This window comes from Schistocerca serialis, chromosome 3 (genome assembly GCF_023864345.2).
Source record: "Schistocerca serialis cubense isolate TAMUIC-IGC-003099 chromosome 3, iqSchSeri2.2, whole genome shotgun sequence".
Lineage (NCBI taxonomy): Eukaryota > Metazoa > Arthropoda > Insecta > Orthoptera > Acrididae > Schistocerca > Schistocerca serialis.
The window spans coordinates 760,221,804-760,240,981 of record NC_064640.1 but is presented as its reverse complement, the minus strand read 5'-3'; the positions used below and the strand labels follow the sequence as shown (position 1 = coordinate 760,240,981).

At 44.1% G+C, this 19,178-nt stretch overlaps 1 long non-coding RNA gene across 2 annotated transcripts in view; it reads right to left on the bottom strand.

Annotated features, from left to right (window-relative positions):
- Nucleotides 1-19,178, bottom strand: part of LOC126469577 (uncharacterized) — a 305,340-nt gene that overhangs the window by 187,763 nt on the left and 98,399 nt on the right. For both annotated transcript variants that reach the window (XR_007586022.1, XR_007586023.1), the window contains exon 2: nucleotides 3,677-3,786. This is a non-coding gene — a long non-coding RNA (uncharacterized LOC126469577). The remainder of the gene's footprint in view (nucleotides 1-3,676; nucleotides 3,787-19,178) is intronic.

The following is a 19,178-nucleotide window of genomic DNA, read 5'->3' as shown; positions in this document are numbered from 1 at the left end:
TTTCAACACAGCAACCACTGAGGTTCACTCAGAGCCGCAGATCCTTTTATACCATCATCGCCCAGTGCACATATTAATAGTGAAGTGTGTCATAGGTTACCGAGCTATCAGTCACTACATGGGAAGCCAGAAAGTTTCTCACATAAACATGAAATGATGCTGCACACTTTCTGCTTAAAGCCTCGGAGAATAACCATGTTATGGTAGTTTAATAAGCATTATGTTATGGTTCAGATAACAGCTGACTGTGCATTATGGTTACTTCATAAGAAGACCAATAAAAAAACATTCGTTTTATAAATTAAATCGCCTTTTTCTTGTTGCGGTAAAGTATTTACCTTTAGAGGCGTTTCATATTTACATTAAAGGACAGATAAGTATGTTTCAAAAAAGAATAATGAAGATGTCTTTAACGTAAGAGGCGAAACGCCTCTGGGAAGAAAAGCCAATATTGCAATAGGATAAGGGCTTTTGATTTTCTAAAAGGATTATTTATATACTTGCAGCGGAAAATGATCACGTCAACGAACTTTTAACAGAAAACATGTGAAAGAAAATGCTGCGTTGCCATGACCCTCACTTTTCATTGTGAGACATCATGTTATTTATGAAATAATGTGTCAGGTATGGAGAATACGAAGACACGAGATGGACGACTGGGAATCCATAAAATTAACGCTTATAGTGACAAAATCTGATAAAACAGTTATTTCTGCCAGTATTTATAGTTTCAAAATGTGCACTTTTAATCGGAAATTAGTTATTGACTTCAAATTTCTTCTTCCGAAATTGTTTTATTCACAATACACATCCTTTTGGAAACAAGAAAGAAATAACAGTGGCCTCATATTACAGTAAAGAGACGACATTGTCTAGTAATGTTGTGATGAACTACTGGTACTTCCCTCTTACGGAACTTGTAGTGTAAGAAATGATTTCCACACTGTGCCCTGGTACTCTAGGGGCGGTCCTTCCGCATCCGCACTGGATCGGTACTATCTACACGAAGGGAGACCCGCGCTGTACTGGGATCGGTGTTACATGTACTCTTCACAAGCGACGTGCCACAGTCCACGAACTGTCAGTTGGTTCTATAAGCTGATCGTATGGCGCTCCTCCTGAGTAAGAGCAGGAGCCACCACATGCTCCGACGTCAACAGCAACGACGATTAGACGAACTGTCCTCACCCACCACAAACCGTCTGGCATACAACCTAGACAAGAAAGACAAGACACAGACCCTCTTCGCCTGGCGCTACGTTCCGGTCGTACTATCACCAGCTGTAGTCCGGGGTACACCAGTACCTTGGTCGAAAGCAACGTGCGTTATCTTATATATTCGTTTCACTGGGCACGGTACAGGATCATTATAATTAATAGATCACTACTTGCGAGGACCCCCATAAAGAACGAGTGACTGCAGGAGAATGAAACTTTGTGGAATCCTTTATAAACACATGTGGAAGAGAAATAACAAATAAACAACTGAATGAAACATTTTAATTTCTAAATTACAAGGAAACATTTGTTAGTTGCGTACTATGTTTACGTTCCAGATTTTAAACGATTCTCAGTGTGCGACAAACTGCATCTATGAGATCCTGAAACAGAACTAAAGATACCATTTCACTGAACATTCCCATCCAGGCGTTGGGGTAATCAGCAGATCAGAACCCGCTGGCCCTACCTGCTGCGCATTTCAACTGCCGGCAGCTACCAGACCACAAGAAAACAAAGAGAACCAAGGTAAGTCACGTGTAAAGTAAGTAAATGAAAACCGGTAGATGGGATAAACGACCATAGTTTTAAGCTCCACCACAATGTGGAAAAAAATAGCTCAGTAATGATCTCTTGGCTGCCTGGCTAGCCACAGTAGTCAGTAAACTCCTAATGAATGTGTGGACGGCTATCGAAAGATAGAGGATTGTGACTGAAATGACTCGACTTGAAAACTGAACAGATTTTATCCGACAGAGAATAATTTAGTTAAAGCCCAGATACAACGCTGTAATTCCCATCAGTACACACTTGTTTATGGAAGAGTGCGTGACTCTCTCACACAAATTACTTACCTTAAACGATGATATACGTCCCTCCCAGTGCGGTAGGAATTGTTTGTCGTTGCATATCAGTATGCGACTGTGATTGAAGCTGATCCACCAGTTCACTGTCAGTGGATGAGCAGCTTACTACGGACGTCTTCTTGAGCCAGAAGGCAACAACGATGGGGCTTCTTCACACGCTCAGGGGACACGAAGTGCAGAAATATACATATTTTTTCCTTTTGTCCTCATACACAAAATAGTCTAATGGAGCTCAAGGAGATGTGTGTAGTGAAGTACACGATACAGGCATATTAATGTGACCATCGCTTTCGTTCGATTTCAACGTGTAATAACCACACACAGACGTCAGATGACAGCACTAGCAGTGGAAAGTATATAAAGACTGTCTGGGGGAAGCAGTGCAGTCGCTGTCATAATTTTGAAACAGAGCGACTTATCAGACGTCCAGAAGAGCATCATCATTGGTTTTCGGGCCAAGGGTGGAAGTATTTCCGAAACGGCTAAGTTCCGAAACTGTTCGCGTGTTGCCGTGGTTAAAGTATACAGCGAATGGCAAAATGCCGCTATCCAAAACAGGCGCCGGGGCAACTGTGGTGCACCCCAGGCCATTCAAGATAAGGATGAACAACGGCTTCAGAGGTGTGTACGGGTGGAGCTCAAGGAGATGGCATATTAATGTGGCCATCGCCTCCCAGATGCACCAAGGGCCTACCAACAGTGTCTCGTCAGCAAGCATTCAGCAAATGTTTCTGTGTGTCGGCCTGCGTAACAGGTCCTGGATCATGTACTCATGCTGACTGCGGTTCATCAGCAACGAAGGCTAGAATTTGCATGCCAGTACCACAACGGGACATCCACTGAGTGGCGACAGGTGACCTTTACAGATTAATCACGTTTTATGCTCCACTGCAGAAATGACCGTTGGCATGTACGGCGTGAAGCATCTGAAAGCAAAACACCCTGCAACAATCGTCCGGAGGCCACAGGGGGGAGGACATTCCCTGGGTGATCTCGTCATTGTGATCCATTCTTGGTGACCATGGTGACCCCTACATGTAATTTATTTTCCCTAGGCATCATGGCATCTACCAGCAAGACAATTCAAAGTGTCACACAGCTTTCAGACTACATGCGAGGTGCAAAGAGCAGCAGGATGAGTTACCGTACTCCCTGGCCACCAAATTCTCCGGATTAAAACACAAACGGGAATATGCGGGACCATCTCGATCGGGCTTTTTGCGCCATGGCTCCTAAACCGAGAAAACTAGCACAGCTGCCAGTATCCTGGAGTCTGTATCACTCTACATCACTGTCGTTTCGTTCCAGAACCTCGCTGACTATTTCTACACGTTGCGCAGCGGTCCGCGCTCCAAAAGGTGGATTTTCAGCCTTTTGACAGTTAGTCACAATGTGATTGGACAGGGTAGGTTCCCACTTCTATAAGCAGCGTCTTTTCCTTTGTGCGCTATTTGATGGTAGGGGTAATTATTTTCTTAACACTCAGACGCTTATAGCAAAACTCAAAAATTATTCTCAGTTACTATGTCGGTGAAGTACCTTCTTGCTAACATTCCAACATATGGGGAAAGAAAATTAAACCTTTCACTCACCATTGCGCCAGGCGATAGTGATCTTGATGTCTTCCTGCACAGATGGGAAGCGACTATGCCGGATCAGTAGGAATTCATACACGTCAAGTCTTCTTCCTGGCAGACAACGCCTGAAACAGAAGACATCACCTAATGTCGCACACAATCTATTTATTGACTTGTTAGTGTCAGTTTCGGGAACTGGATGTAATATAAAATAGTGCTTCATGGAGTTCATTCCGATTTGCGTATGAACTTTGACAAAATAATGAGCAGAAACTTCACTTTCGGACAGAATTACGCAGAATAGTGCTTCATGGAGTTCATTCCGATTTGCGTATGAACTTTGACAAAATAATGAGCAGAAACTTCACTTTCGGACAGAATTACGCAATCGTGTGTACGCAGTACAGAAGGAATAAGTTGTCTGCGCAACATTTACGGATTTCACGAATGTGTTTTCTGTTATTGTATTTTTTCCTTCTTTTCATCACGAACATCAGGCGAGGAACGAAATTGTTACGCCTGTATATGATCTACGCAGTTCGTCGGATAAGCAACTCACTGAGGAAAAAAATGGATTTCAGGGAAACGTGTTCCCGTGCAATGCAATATCTTTTTGCTTCAATGTGTCAAAAAAATAAGGAGTCAACTTAGAAACACGTTCATCTTTGGCTGACTTCGAGAAAGGCTTTAAGAAAATCAAAGGAAAAAAATGGGACATCATGAATCATCAACAATAACAGTAGCCTCTCATTTTCAAGCTAATATTATTTATGTAAATAAAGCAATTGTGATTGATGGTGGTGGCAAGTTAGCAGAACTAATAATTATAAAGGAAGGTCTGAGACAAACATGCAATTTATGCTCTCCTTTTTAAATACAGATAGATGTCTGGTTCTACAGAAAAGATAAAGTAATTATTTTATGGATACAGTTGAATCAGTTCTCTACGCACAAATCAGTTTCTTATTTTGACAACTTCACATTGGTATTCTGAGGAGAAAATGACTTCGAAATAGGAACACAACACATGTCACAAATACGGTGTGAAAATATCGGCTAGGGAATAGGTAATAGTGTCTCTGAGACAAAAATCTTTTTTGAAGTAAAACTGTCATTATGAAAACATAAGCACAAATGAAACATAATGAAAAACTTGAATGTTGTACGTATTATGTCCACGATATGGGGGCTTAAGAGGAAGGCGATGAAACCAGTAAACATCTAAACAATAAAACACGTAAAAAGACATGTCTGAAAATTTTCAAGATGGTTACTACTCTGACACTGCTGTAAGAACCTACATCATTGAATTTAAACAGGAACTATTGGCATTGCTAAATTGTGGACGTGAAAATTTTAATAGCTACTAATCGATATAATACGTCCGGCAGAATGAAAAATGTTGATGCTGGAACAGAAAATTTTATAGCCATCGCACAAAAGAAATCGAAAGATAGCAGAATATTGAACGAACACCAACAGTGTAAACATCCATGAAAAGTCCCTCTAGAACTGAAAAGTTAAAAACGAAAATAGAGACAAGACCGTGATATATGAAGGGAAAAATGATAAAAATGTATGACCTAGATTGAAAATGAAGATTATGACGACGTTTTTAGCAGAGACTTTTGGAAATTTTGGAAATTTATGGTAAGGTCTTATGGGACCAAACTGCTTACGTCATCGGTCCCTCAGCTCACGCACTACTTAATCTAACTTAAACTAACTTACGCTAAGGACAACACACACACCCATGCGCGAGGGAGGTCTCGAACCTCCGACGGGGGGAGCCGAGCAGAGACTTGCCAAATGTCAATGACACATCTTCTTATCCATCATGTGACAAAATCTGTTATCTCGAAGTCACCTTACCTCATCCTACACACTTAAAAAAAAGTTTTGCATCACCTCGGTTCCGAGAGTTCCGGAACCTGTACAGAAAATTGGAATAGAGATCAACATAAACATAATTTCCGCCCTTTTTATTGTCCATGAAAACCACACATTGCATGTTGTGCCATCATACAGCGAGACCTTCAGAGGTGGTGGTCCAGGTTGCTGTACACACCGGTACCTCTAATACCTAGTAGCACGTCCTCTTGCATTGATGCATGCGTGTATTCTTCGTGGTATACTATCCACAAATTCATCAAGGCATTGTTGGTCAGGATTGTCCCACTCATCAACGGCGATTGGGAGTAGATCCACCAGAGTAGTTGGTGGGTAACGTCGTCCATAAACAGCCCTTTTCAATCTACCCCAGGCATGTTCGATAGTGTTCATGTCTGGAGAACATGCTGGCCACTCTAGTCGAGCGATGTCGTTATCCTGAAGAAAGTCATTCACAAGATGTGCACGATGGAGGGAGCGACTTGTCTTCCATTAAGACGAATGCCTCGCCAATATGCTGCCGATATGGTTGCACTATCGATCGAAGAATGGCATTCACGTATCGTACAGCCGTTACGGCGCCTTCCGGGACCACCAGTGGCGTACGTCGGCACCACATAATGCCACTCCAAAACATCAGGGAACCTCCACCTTGCTGTACTCGCTGGAAAGTGTGTGTAAGGCGTTCAGCCTGACCGGATTGCCTCCAAACACGTCTCCGACGATTATGTGGTTGAAGGTATATGCGACACTCATCGGTGAAGCGAACGTGATGCCAATACTGAGCGGTCCATTCGGCACGTTGTTGGGCCCATCTATACCGCGCTGCATGGTGTCGTGGCTGCAAAGATGGACATCGCCATGGACGTCGGGGCTGAAGTTGCGCATCATGCAGCCTATTGCGCACAGTTTGAGTTGTAACAAGACGTCCTGTGGCTGTACGAAAAGCGTTGCTATCAGGGTTCCTCAGAGCCATAATCCGTAGGTAGCACGATGTCCGAACAACGCCGTTTTGGTTCACTCCGACACGCCTGGACCCTTCTCTTGTTGAGAGCCCTTTCTGGTACAAAATAACAATGCGGACGGATCGAACCGTGGTACTGACCGTCTAGGCATGGTTAACTACAGACAACACGAGCCGTGTACCTCCTTCCTGATGGAATGACTGGAACTGATCGGCTGTTGGAACTCCTCCGTGTAAGAGGCGCTTCTCATGCATGGTTGTTTACATCTTTGGGCGGGTTTAGTGACATCTCTGAACAGTCAAAGGGACTGTGATACAATATCCATAGTCAACGTCTATCGTCAGGAGTTCTGGGAACCGGGATGATGCAAAACTCTTTTGATGTGTACATATTTGCATGAGTAAGCTCGATAGTCTCTATTTACTGTTTTAGGATCACGTCTTCGTCTAGATTCTATATATGTGAATGCACTCAAATACTGACACTGCGTGGTTTTGTCTTTTGTCTTTGTTTTAATATAAACCTGCACTCTGGTGAAATAGTTTGCTTCGAACTTAACAACCAACTCTGTTATGCGATTACCAGGAGGTAGATACTCTGATCGTTCCATAGAACCATAGTGTGCACAATTTCAATGAAGCGCAAAATAAAAAAAAAAATTCTCTTGGAAAGAATGGACACGCTAACACTCTTCCCACAGATCCTTCGTGACGTGGTCCATGAAGACGTAAAAAAGGTGAAAAAGGTATATTTTTTTCCTTTACACTATAGTTGAAAATCCTCCCACAAACTTTTGAACATACAGACTGATACACCCAAGTTGAGTCACTCGAAACAAAATATATCCAAAACGAGTAAATGTATACAGGTGTGATTTTTACTTGTAACAACTGACACCTTGCCGAATTTTTCTGATGCACGACAGTAATTGTTAACGTTTATAACCGTCGAATTATAACGGATTATTTTTAATGGAAGTATCTAACTTTTTCTGTGGCAGTTGAAAGTGCTTTCGAAGAGTACCGGAAGGACGTGGCATGCGTGGAAATTTACGAAATAACAACAAGATATACCGTCTCAAACCACTGACCTGTCGTAAAGCTGAGAGGTCGTAGGAACACCCTCACTACTGTTCCAAATGTGAGCAAACAGTTGTGCCAGGTATTCGTTTCGTATTTAACCCGTGCCGCTGAAGCCCTCTGCTGTTGTAGCGATCAGACAATAGCTCGTGAAACTATGCAGATTTTTACAGTGTACACGACAGTCGAAGAAGAGGATATGGATTTTGTTTAGGGGAAACGTCACCAAACCTTTAGGTCAGTGGTGCAGTTGTTTGCTGAAATGTATCTTGACCGTGCCAAGTCGTCTCGATCTACCTTCTGTTTCCGAAGTCCATTTCCAATGCGAGTAATCTTCTTTAGTTCTCAAGTATTTGCAGCTTAGGTACTAAAAAGCCAAGTTTTCAGCTATGGTCTTATAGGCAGTATTTATGGTTTTCCTATTTCAGTTGAAGTATTGCACATTTACTCTGGAATAATTTGGTTTTTCATATCATCCGTTTTCTACCATCTGATGACAACCAGACTTCTAAATGATAACACCCTTCGCAGCTTCTAATCCTTTATCACGTGGGAGCTTAATAAAGTCGTCGCTATATAATGTGTAGACCTTTTCTGACATGATGACTGCGTAACTGTCTCCTGTCTTAAAAACTAATATTTTTTTGATTATGAGTTTACGCATGTATTTTAGTATACCTCTGCCCTGATTTAATAAGTAATGGGTGTTGAATGTTTTGTTTACTGGCCATAGTCAATAACACACAATTTGGCGATAGTATTCAACTCAAAGACAGACAGTTGGAAACCTATTGGTGACAACATTGTACTGTAAACACACTGAAGCGCCAAAGAAATTCGTATAGGGTTACGTATTCAAACACAGAGAAATGTAGACAGGCACAATTCAGCATTGCGGTCGGCCACGTCTTTAGAACACGTCTGGCACAGTTGTTAGATCGGTTACTGCTGCTACAATGACAGGTTGTCAAGATTTCAGTGAGTTTGGACGTGGTGTTACAGTCGCTGCACGAGCGATGGGACAGAATATCCGAGATAGAAATGAAGTGGGGATTCTCCGGTACGACCATTTCACGAGTGTACCATGAATATCAGGAATCCGGTAAAACATCAAATCTCCGACATCGCTGCGGCCGGAAAAAGATCCTGCAACAAAGGGACTAACGACGACTGAAGAGAATCGCTCAAAGTGACAGAAGTGCAACCCTTCCGCAAATTGCTACAGATTTCAGTGCTGGGCCATCAACAAGTGTCAGCGCGCGAACCATTAACCGAAACATCATCGATATGGGCTTTCGGAGCCGAAGGCCCACTGGTATACCCTTGATGACCGCACGACACAAAGCTTTATGCCTCGCCTGCACCCGCCAATACCGACAATGGCCTGTTGATGACTGGAAACATGTTGCCTGGTCAGGCGAGTCTCGTTTCAAATTGTATCGAGTGGATGGATGGACATGTACGAGTATGGAGACAACCTCAGGACTCCATGGACCCTGTGTTGTGTCTAGACAAGACAGCCTAGACACAATGAGAGGAAGCCGAAAGGCACGCGCTAAGCTAAAGCAGGATGGCGTGAGGTCTGAAACAGGATACGTAATGAATGCTATAAAGAAAAGTACGTAGCTTCTGGAATACTTAACTTTAATCCATCCTTTTGGTACATCTGGAGATTGTGGCGATACAAGTGAGGCTCTTTAGATACATGCAATGTTACTAATGGCGCCTTGCTAGGTCGTAGCCATTGACTTAGCTGAAGGCTATTCTAACTATCTGCTCGACAAAGGAGCGAGGCTTCGTCAGTGTAGTCGCTAGCTACGTCGTCCGTACAACTGGGGCGAGTGCTAGTCCGTATCTCGAGACCTGCCTTGTGGTGGCGCTCGGTCTGCGATCACACAGTGGCGACACGCGGGTCCGACATGTACTAATGGACCGCGGCCGATTTAAAGCTACCACCTAGCAAGTGTGGTGTCTGGCGGTGACACCATGCGGCAGCAGAGGACTGTTCAAGCTTCTAGAGGCTCAGTAACGGTATGGGGCGTGTGCAGTTGAAGTGATATGGGGTCCCTGATACGTCTAGACACGACTCGGACAGGTGACACGTACGTACGCATCCTGTCTGATTACCTGCATCCATTCATGTCCATTGTGCGTTCCGACGTACTTGGGCAATTCCAGCTGGACAATGCGACACCCCACACGTCTACAATTGCTGCAGAGTAGCTCCAGGAACACTCTCCTGAGTTTAAACACTTTCGCTGGCAACCAAACTCCCCAGACATTAACATTATTGAGTATATCTGGAATGCCTTGCAAAGTGCTGTTCATAAAAGATGTCCACCCCCTCTTAGTCTTACGGATTTATGGACAGCCCTGCAGAATTCATGGTGTCAGTTCCCTCCAACACTACTTCAGACGGCCGGCCGGAGTGGCCGAGCGGTTCTAGGCGCTGCAGTTTGGAACTGCGTGACCGCTACGGTCGCAGGTTCGAATCCTGCCTCGGGCATGGATGTGTGTGATGTCCTTAGGTTAGTTAGGTTTAAGCAGTTCTACGTTCTAGGGGACTGATGACCTCAGAAGTTAAGTCCCATAGTGATTCATGCAAACAGCTGACATGTTTCCTTTGTTCCACGGTCCAGTTTCGATGATAATGTGCCCACTACAGTCTTAGTTGGCGATGCCGTTGAATCAACATGGGGAAGCATAGAGGTCGTCTGCTGCGTTGCCTCATGTTGAGCCATGTGTGCTTCACAGTGTGCTTCGAAACACTGGTGCCTGCTGCAGTACTGTACTCTGTCGTCAGGTATGACACAGATAGCGTCTACCTAGTTTTACACGGCAGGCAAGCTCCGACCTCCTCGTTCTATGATGAGGCGTAGCGTCCAACACGTTGTCGCCTACTAGCGGTTTCACCGTCCGTCAATCACTTTTCATTGGCGCTCGCGGCAGTAGAACGCTAACAGTCACCAGCTTCGCCGTTCTGATATGCTCGTTCTCAGGCGCCGGGCCATGAAAATTTGCCCTTTGGCAAAGATGCTTATGTCAGTTGCTTTCCCCGTTTGGGGTCATATCGTCGGTAAAACTATTCCCATCCGTCTCTGCTCCACTTAAATACTTTCAAAAATGGATCAAATGGCTCTGAGCACTATGGGACTTAACATCTATGGCCATCAGTCCCCTAGAACTTAGAACTACTTAAACCTAACTAACCTAAGGACAGCACACAACACCCAGCCATCACGAGGCAGAGAAAATCCCTGACTCCGCCGGGAATCGAACCCGGAAACCCGAGCGTGGGAAGCGAGAACGCTACCGCACGACCACGTATTAGAGATTTATATGTAGTAAAGGTGGGTGTATGGTACGAGTTAATCGACTTTGAATGTGGGATGATAATAGGTGATAGACATGTTGGTCGTATTACTAGGTCTACAACTTTGCTTCCGTCGTTTTTACTCGGTGTCCGAGACTTTACTGTGAAAAACTTACAAAAAATTTACGATTCAAAGTTTTGGCCATCGTTGTCCACTCCTTTTTCCTAGCTTTAGGGCAGCATACGAATCCCGCAGTGTATAAACTGGGCGTCTTTAGAGGAGAACCATGAATCGGTCCAATTTTGCACTTGTTCATATGACCGCAAGTGCTATCAGCTAGGTCGTGTGTGATAGATCGAGAAAGGTGTCAGTCAGAGGGAGGAATATCTGGAGAATACAGCGGGTGGGGTAGAACTTACCATTTCAACGTTTCCAAGTACGTTTTGACGGGATTTTCGACATGGGGCCGTGCACTGTCATGCTGCAAAATCATTTTTTCATGTCTATCGCTGTCGTGTGGTCGTTTGTCTTTCAGTGCTCGGCTCAAACACATCAGTTGCTTTCGATAACGATCTCCTGTGATAGTTCCCGTCGGTTGCAGTGGCCTCGAAAGTTTTCTCTCATTCACAACCTTGCCGGTCTTCAACGTCAAAAACACCATTCTTGAAGCATGGAAACCATTTTCTGCGAAGTTCTGTCACTAACAGGCGTCTCATCACAGGTCTTACCCAGCTTCTTATGAGCCTCAGCCGCAGATTTCTTCATATCAAAGCAGAAAATTAAAGCCTCCCGCAGACGACGAGAAATGGGCTCATAAGTTAACGTATTCAGTCGAGAATAACTTTATGATGCAATCAAAAATCGACTGATATTTTGATGGCGTTATGTTCTCAAATGCCTACGCTTACTATATTACACTGACGACAAACGACTTGCACCACTACCTTCCACTACTGCTGTCTATTGCAAAACGGCGGAAGCAAAGTTGTAGACCTAATATATCAGATATCACACAATAAACAGTTTCCATTACAGTATCTAGGATGGATCGTATACTTCGCGGAAGAAATTTTTCCACACGTCTAAATAGTAACACAGGATGGCCTCAAGTGTTCACGTTACCTCGACTGAGTCATACGCAGAGATCAGCGGTCGGCTGTGAGCCAGATCGCCGCCGAATTAAGTGTGGATCATTAGAAATTCATTTGTGTCAGTACTATCGGAGACATAGGTACTGCACTCGTTCCAGCAGCGGGCGACACACAGGTTTCCTTTATATTTACCGTGAATTTTGAGCAATCAATAAATCTCATGAATGCAAAAACCTGGGAGATAACGCCCAGAACGAATCTTCACCCTGCAACCAAGGAACACTGGTTTGAAACTTTCAAGCAGGTTAAAACTGAGTGTCGGGGCAAGGTTCAGAACTCGTACCTTCGCCTTAGCGGGGACACTGCTCTCTACCGATGTCATTTTAGAGACGATATGTGGAAATACACGGACATAAGCGACGTTGACAACGGGAATATTCATGAATGGTTCAACATACAAGCTGCGCCTAAAAGGTCTAGAGAATGTCATCATAAAATAAAACTGGATATATTCGAGGATGTGCTGAAAAGTAATTCCACCTAATTTTCTATACCTTATAGCTTTTTAAATGAACTTTATTAACATTCTATTTCTTTATTCTTTACGTCTGTATGTTTATTTCTCAACACAGTCACGCTACGCACGAAAAACTTTTCCCAGGAAGAAACCAGGTAGCTGATATCGTCACTGTAGAATGTTTGACTTCCTTGATGGAGCCACTACCTCTGCCTTCATCGCTTTATCACTATCAAAATGCAGTCCTCGATGGTGATGTTTAAGTTTTAGAAATGTATGAAAATCGGATAGGAAAAAGTTGGGAATGTATGGGGGGTGATCGATGATAGTCAACCGAAGGCGTCGGATTGTTGCAGATGTCGCGGCGTTCGTTTGTGCTCTGACATTGTCATGCTGAAGGGAAGGGTTTATATGGCTCTGAGCACTATGAGACTTAACTTCTGAGGTCATCAGTCACCTAGAACTTAGAACTACTTAAACCTAACTAACCTAAGTACATCACACACATCCATGCGCGAGGCAGGATTCGAACCTGCGACCGTAGTGGTCGCGCGGTTCCAGACTGTAGCGCCTACAACTGCTCGGCCACTCTGGCCGGCTGAAGGGAAGGGTGCTCCATGTCAGAACGAAATCTTCGAAATCGCGCTTTCAGTTTTCTTAGGGTCTCGCAGTACACCGACATAATTAGGTTACACACCGCCGTGTTGCACGATACATTTCAGACCCCACTAACGCCAATGGATTCCTACTTGCGTCAGAGAAGGCGAGAGTCAACGAAGTAATATGCACGACATTTAATATTTCAAACAGTCAGGAGAAGAGATAAAGTCGGACTCACTATTATCCTCTTGTTATTTTGTTCGATCTTATGAGTAATTTTTAACAGCGCTTGAAGTTCAGTTTTACGGTATATGCCTACTTATTATTAGTTGCGTGTTATTTTGTAAGTTGAAGCTATTGAGTTAATCTGCTATTCTTTTTCAAATTAATATTGCATTACGAAATCGTTTATTACATCAGGTATTTGTTTTTAACAAGGTATAGTGTTACTAAATCATGGTTTATAGATAGTACTTGCACCCCCCAGTATAGCCGTCATTTCAAGGGGAAGCTTCCGGGACAGGGAGGTGCACCGGCCCCGGATCATATACACACGGAAGATTAACGACAAGGATATGTGTTCCGGCCAGCCTGGATGTGCCTTTAGGCGCTTTACCACATCCCACTAGCTGAATACTGAGCTGGCGCCAAAGTCTTGCTTTGGTTACACGATCTGCAAACATTTCGAAAAACTTTCACTCACTTCCACATGAACAAGACTACACGCAAACAATTGGGGAGCACATTACCGTTCGGTGAGATAATGAGATAGCATTAAGAAGGGCATCCGGCCACCCCTTAAAATTAACTTTGCAAAATTCCTTATTAACGATGCCGACCCTGCGCCGATGCGGGGCAAAGGCGGAAGAAACAGAAGAAGAGCTGCTACTTGCTCTGGCAGTCGAATCTCCGAAGGCACTAGCCCACTTGCAAGCTTTCTTGTGACGCAGACGATGTTACCTCCTTTCCTGTTGGACATTCGTCGTCTAGTATATTGTACTGGATTCTATTAGTAAAATATTCATCGAGCATCCGCCTATCATTGAGATCTAGACTTTGTTCTTAATGGAGAGAAAGCAGAAAGGTATAAACAGTTTTGGGCATACCCACCTGTAGTATTATGGTGTTGTTACTACTTTCGTATGGATATATGACCTGGTGGAAATTTATAGAGCACTCTATGAGGCTTTCTGTGTATATGAAAGTGGCACCCCTGGAAAACAGAATCAACATGCATGAAGGCTGCCAGAATATCAATGCTAGGTATGGGGACAGGCAGTCGACTCAACCGTAAGGAATATTGTGTTGGCGTAAGCTGGCGCTAGCACACCATGCGGCAAAGAGGTGCGAGACGATAGATAGAGGCCAACAACAGACACACAGGAAACGCGCCGACAACGCCCTCTCGGCCGCCAGTATTCAGACCGTCGCCACGGACCGGAGGGGAGTCTGTCGCAATCTGTCGCACCGATTAAGTTCCAGTGTCATCAGTCGCAGCCAAGCGGGAATCGCAGTAGGAGTTAGCTCTGCAACTAACACATGGATAGGTAGCACATAGCAACCGTAATTGTGAACATATCGGACTTTGCACTACACCAGCAGTGAGGCTAACGTGGACTATACAGAAGATCTTGTACCACAACGAATATTTTGAGTTAAGCAAACTTTCCATTCTTATGAATAAAGAACCCAATTAATCTATGCATGCCGTTTGTGTTATAGAAAGAGGATACTGGCCATCAAACAATATTCTCTCCTTGCTTCCCGTGGTACAGCTCTACAGAGACAACGAGACGACATAACAGATATAACGTAATGTGCATAAATAAGTGGAAATACTACTGCTGTTCAATTATACATCATGTCATCAGTCACTGCAAACAGTCTCTACAGGTAAATTTAGCGGAGAATGCGCCCACAATGACGTAAACTGAAAAATGACCACCTACTACTAGATGCAGGAACGATAAAAGCCTGGTAAAATTTTAAGAAATGACAACCACCCACGAATGAGGTAGCTTACGAAAGCTTTGTACGGCTTTTTTTGAGTATTGTGCAGCAGCCTGAGGCCCTTGCCAGATGCAAATAAGGAAGAAAGAAGAGATGACTCAAAGAAGAACAGTGGCCATCGTCAAAGAATCGTTTCGTAAGCATCTCTGATATGCTGATGTGTCTCCAGTGGCTGGTGCTGGGCATCAAAAAGTCGCCTACTGTTAAAATACTGAAAGCTCACATTTCGAGAAGAGTCAAACAAAGTATTACTTCTAAAACTTTTATGCATTATGTATGAGGAAAACTGCGACTGTGATGAGTAAAATTTTCTTGAAATTACTGCAACCAGTCGCCTTTTGTTTTTTTTCTTCAGTTCTTCTTATCCCATTACCGGTTTCTAACCACCTTGCGATTCATCACCAGATGGTACATGTTTACTGATTGTTTGCAGCAGTGTGGGAATCATGTAGAGTTATTATTATCCGTTGATTGGCTTTCCAGTGATGTTAATTTTACTGTAGTTCACACACTTAGCCACAAAATAAAAGATGACTGGTTGCAATAATTTCAAGAAACCTATATTACTTCTATGCAAGGACATCTATCAAAACGATGAAGATACTACAAGTCTGAGAAATTGAAGCTCTTATAGATGATTCCCGACAGTCGTTTTACCGGCGCACCATTCTCTAATGAGGCAAGAAAAGTGGAATGAGGTGCGGGATAAGTCAAGTGCCCCCCCCCCCCCTCCCCTCATACAACGCAACGTGAAAGAAGTATAGACTTAGATTCGGATATCAGTTCGCATTGCAAAAGCACTCCAAAAAATCGAGGGAGAGTGCAAACATACACCACCTTTTGTGTATCATAAGTAAGTGGAAAGCCTGCTTCAAATAAGTTGTTCAGTCATTAAGTTCTGAGACTGAGTGCATAGCGGTCGTGTTGTCAACTAGAGCTCACAGACAGTGTCGTGATATGGTACCTTGTCAGTTAATCTCTCATCCCAGTAAGAGATAGTTGAATGAATGCACTTTAAGCAGAATTACGGTTGTTGTGACGGTGATTTGACTGCACGCCTCGATACTCGAGATTGTCGCAGTTGGGACAACCGACAAATATCAGGTTCTGCCAGAATCAGGCAAAACCGCTACCTAAGCGTTTCAGATGATGCGTTTACGGGACGGTGCATTGACTCGCAGTGTTGTGTTTAGGTGGCACCGAAATTTTTCCCAATGGGGAGACAGTCTGGACGACGATGTGCTTACTGGTCGGCAACAAACGGTTCGAAATGAACTCACCATTGAAGAGGTTTCACTATCTGCGCGTGTCAACCGGTCTCAAAAATGTAGACGATCTCGCAGCAGCAGTAGCAGTCACCCATGGACCGTTCTACAAGATTCCGACTGATGACTTGAACACGTCACATGTTACCTGCATGGAGTCGTGAAGCAAGACCAACGTGATGATTTCGTTGAAGTATTAACTGTGTTTTTCTTACTTGTCACTTCTTTTTCCGTGTGTTTTTGCTTTTAGGAAGCTTTACTTTTCGAGTACTAGTAATAGTATTACATAGATTCCGTATTTGTTTTGAATACAGTCCAGAGACAGTTAGTGTTTACTTTCAATGTTTCCAACAAGAGGTGTCTAGTAATCACAGTTTAGTCAGCATCAGCCGCCTTTAGTGAATTAGCAGTCTAGTTAAATGTTGATTACTTAACTCTCTACAGTAAATTGTTGATTTCTTAGGATGGATAGGATGTGTGACTGCTGTGTACGGACGTTGGAGGAGTTGGCCACTGTTCACGAACAGCTGAACGTGCTGATGGCCATTGTCAGCCGTCTTCAGGCTGCTGCCTCGGAGTGTAGCGGCAGTGGGGAGTCTGGTGCATCGCATGGTACACCCCAGGTGTTACATGCTTCACCCACGGTCCCTGCTGTCGAGACATCTTCGCGGGTACCGGGCGCGGTTGGGCCACCCTCTCCCCAAGGGGGGTGGCGGGTTTAACGGTGTTCGCGTCGCACGTGGCGGAGGGTCAATGTGGAGGCTGGCCCTGTGGCATCGCCCACTCTGCCTGTGAGTTGACATGTGGCCGCTCCTTCAGCAAGGCCCGAGTAGGCACACAGGGGGAGGGGTTTATTAATGATTGGGAGCTCCAATGTTAGGCGGTTGATGGAGCCCCTTAGGGAAATAGCGGAAAGGTCGGGGAAGAAGGCCAGTTTTCACTCTGTCTGCTTGCCGAGGGGTTTCCTCCGAGATGTGGAGGAGGCCCTGCCGGCGGCGATAGAGAGCACTGGATGCACCCGACTGCAAATTGTTGCTCAAGTCGGCACCAATAACACCTGAGATCTGGGTTCAGAGGTCATCCTCAGTTCATACAGGCGGTTGGCGGAGTTGGTGAAGGCGGAAAGCCCCGCTCGCGGGGTGGAATCTGAGCTAACTATTCGTAGCGTCGTTCCCAGAACCGATCGCGGTCCTCTGGTTTGGAGCCGAGTGGGAGGCTTAAACCAGAGGCTCAGACGATTCTGAGGAGATCTGGGGTGCAAATTTCTCGACTTCCGCTATCGGGTGGAGAAATGTAGGGTCCCCCTGAATAGGTCAGGCGTGCGCTACACGCAGGAAGCGGCCACAAGAGTAGCGGAGTACATGTGGAGTGCACATGTGGGTTTTTTAGGTTAGAGAATTCCGTCCCTAGGCCCTACAAGACGCCTCCTGAGACGCGACAAAGTAGCAGTAGGTAAAACGCAACGGGGAATGACAATATTAATGTGGTAATAGTAAACTGCACGAGCGTCTATAGAAAGGTCCCTGAGCTGCTCTCATTAATAAACGGTCACAATGCCCACGTAGTACTAAGGACGGACTGTTGGCTGAAACCAGATGTAAACAGTAATGAAATTCTAAACTCGGATTGGAATGTATACCGCAGAGACAGGCTGGATAGTTAAGGGGGAGGCGTGTTTATAGAGTTAAAAGTGCAATAGTATCGAAAGAAATTGACGGAGATCCGAAATGTGAAATAATTTGGGTGAAGGTCACGGTTAAAGCAGGCTCAAACATGGTAATTGGATGTCTCTATAGGCCCCCTGGCACAGCAGCTGTTGTGGCAGAACACGTGAAGGAAAATTTGGAAAATATTTCGAGTAGATTTACCGACCATGTTATAATTTTGGATGGAGATTTTAATTTACCGCATATAGACTGGGAGACTCAAACATTTATAACGGGTGGCAGGGACAAAGAATTCAGTGAAATTTTTTTAAGTGCATTATCTGAAAACTACCTTGAGCAGTTAAACAGTGAACCGATTCGTGGCGATAACATATTAGACCTTCTGGTGACAAACAGACCCGAACTATTTGAAACAGTTAACGCAGAACTGGGAATCAGCGATCATAAAGCGGTTACAGCATCGGTGATTTCAGCCGAAAATAGAAATATTAAAAAAGGTTGTAAGATTTTTATGTTTAGCAAAAGTGACAAAAAGCAGATTTCAGAGTACTTGACGGCTCAACGCAAAAGTTTTATCTCAAGTACAGATAGTGTTTATTATCAGTGGACAAAGTTCAAAACCATCGTTCAATATGCATTAGATGAGTATGTGCCAAGCAAGATCGTATGAGAAGAAAAAAAGCCACCGTGGTACAACAACCGAGTTAGAAAACTGCTGCGGAAGCAAAGGGAACTTCACAGCATACATAAACATAGCCAAAGCCTTGCAGACAAACAAAAATTACACGAAGGGAAATGTAGTGTGAGGAGGGCTATGCGAATTCAAAAGTAAAGTTCTATGTACTGACTTGGTAGAAAATCCTTAGAAATTTTGGTCTCATGTCAAAACGGTAGGTGGAACAAAAAAAAAAAAAAAAAAAAAAAAGTCCAGACACACTGACAAAAATGGTACTGAAACAGAGGATGACAGGCTAAAGGCCGAAATATAATTGTCTTTTTCCAAAGCTGTTTCACAGAGGAAGACTGTCGCACAGATGACAAAATGGTAGATATCGAAATAGATGACAGAGGGATAGCAAAACAATTAAAATCGCTCAAAAGAGGAATGGCCGCTGGACC